Genomic DNA, 2596 nt, shown 5'->3' with positions numbered 1-2596 from the left:
CTTAACTGCCAAAGCTTACAACAAACGACCTTATTTATTGACACAATAACGACATATTTTAAAGTTTACGATGGCGGTAAATAGAATTCCTTCATATGAGCTTTAAAAACATTGTGATCAGATGGAATGTTTTTTACTAGAAACGAAATGTTGCTGAGGTAAAGGAAACAGGAACGCGGTCAAAAGAAGAGAAAAGTCGATACGGTGAAAAATATGATCCTTCACCTTTACAATAATTATAAGGAAAAAAAGGATCACATTGGTAAGAACTGTATTTAAGTGTTCTGCATATAGTATGTGGTAAGGTTAGTTAAGTTTGAAGTGCGTAGAAATTAGAGGGGGTATATTACTGAGAGGAATATGAGTGCATAGCATTTGGCACCGTAATAATATTGACAGAAATTCCAAAAACCCTAGTGAACTACCACACTATTCGGTGAAGTGCACCTTTGATTAGGATATCTATCCCTAGGCAAAGCTTGTTCAATCACAACCCTCGAAGGATAATTATTTATTTTCCAAACAAGTCAAATAATAGGAATGTAACACCAACTCCGTTGACATTGGCACCGGGACTTGAGCGGTGTTTAATTGTAATTTGAGACCTGTGTTTTCTATTATTGTGGTCATATTATGTGCCTGTTCTACATACCAGACATTTTCCCGCTATTATTTAAGCAAGAAAACGTAAAGTGTACGGGAATATTTTCATTATAATGGGTCATTTACTACATGGATCGAATGCGTTATGTTTCCTTTTATAGCTCAGACCAAGCAATGTATGGTTTAACGCTACTTGATATACATTAATCTATTTAATAGCATCAGTTTCATTAAACAGTTATATTAAGGATTGAGTTAGCAGCTTGACCTTTTTCATCTTTAGTTCCTTTTGAAAATTGTGTTAGAATTTTCTTTGATATGGTTATCTACTTCTCTACTTACTACAATTAGAATTGGACAGTTGTAAACTTATTAAGTTCATGATATAAAATCTGCGTAAATTTATTTGTATTTTAATGGTTAAATTTGAATTTCTGTTAGCCTTTCAGACAATTTTTGCTCAACATAGTTATTTTTGTATTTGAAACTTCTATTTTTGCGAGAGAAAGTGACCACAGGCACTCTTCACGCAGTATGAATTCGTTGACACAGTTTAAAAAGATTCCTCATTATTTTATGATATCACAGCGGAGGTAGGAAAATTATTTCATAAAATTGTGGTTCTCAATGAGAGTTAGGTATGAAGGAACGATGAAATTTGCTAAAGGGAAGTCACGTGACCTCCTTTATTGCAGTAGGAGGGTATGATAGTTCATCATTACCAGGCGGTGTTACAGTACCTGGTTTGTCACTATACTGTTCTTTTTACAGCCCAGTGTATCCCAAAACGTCGCGGCTTAAACGGCAGTAAAACCAGCCGAACTTCTCAGCAACGAAAACTCCCCACTCCCACGCCCAACTACCCCTTCCCCAAACACCAAAGCCTTCAAAAATACAAACGAGCCGCTCTTCACATGACGATACTTTAGTCATAACAATGAATGATGTACAACAACCACGTTTATTAAAAATGTTTCATAATTTCTCGCAGAGACAATACATGTTTGTTAAAATAGGCATTGAGATTGTACTTTTTATTTCCATGTTTCTCACAACTAAGTGTATGGGTCATTGTTTGACATCGACTTATCAGACTTTGATCTTTCTTCTCTTACAATACAAACAATGCATAACTCAACCACACGTAACAGTTTCACCTATGTATAGTACTGTGTATATACAGAGTATATATCAGTAAATAATAGAGCCTACGGTTGGCCATCAGTATCGGATCACGGGAATTGACATTTACCGGTTTAAATTGGTATAGACCAATTTTAATCGACACAAATATAAATCGCTTTCAAACTGGTTCGAGTGGGATTAATTTAACATACACCGATTTGTATGTTTTGTATGTTTATTCAACACCACGTAACCACCATAAACATTACCATCACACCAACACTAAATGGAATCCATATATTGGTTAAATGTGAAAGTCTAAAAATCGTATCCTTATGCAAAGCAACTTCGATAGGGAAACAATTACTAATAGTTGCAAAGTTATTCTTCAATCTATCGTTAACTGATACTTGGTACGCACCACAGATATGCTCTTTATTACGAAACATGTATGACGTAATATGTGTACTATTATTTTTCGTGGGAGGGTTGATCCGTGAGAGCTGGTTCTTGCAACGGTGCAAAGTGTATTCATATTGAGGCTGATTTTCAGCGCTTTTTGAGGCCGGCGTCTTCCAGTTTATGGCGTCGGGGGGGGGGGGGGGGGACTGGTGGACCTGCGGGCAAGTCGACCGTTTGTACGCCTGTAGAGGTTTCATGTTTGGTTTGGTAAGGGGGTTGGAGTGTTAACGAGTTGCCGTTGTGGGTTATTTGTAGCTGATAGTATTGTTTAGTTTCTGTGAAGGTAGGGTTTTGTATTAAGTACCTTTATGTCCATGACGTTTTGACGTTTTGGGGTCCGCTGTGCACGCATCGCAGGTGTGTCGGAAATGCAAATGACAAGAATGAATTCAAGCAAGACGAGATA

This window comes from Apostichopus japonicus, chromosome 16 (genome assembly GCF_037975245.1).
Source record: "Apostichopus japonicus isolate 1M-3 chromosome 16, ASM3797524v1, whole genome shotgun sequence".
Taxonomy (NCBI): domain Eukaryota; kingdom Metazoa; phylum Echinodermata; class Holothuroidea; order Aspidochirotida; family Stichopodidae; genus Apostichopus; species Apostichopus japonicus.
The sequence above is the reverse complement of the archived record's forward strand: the minus strand, read 5'-3'. Positions refer to the sequence as shown.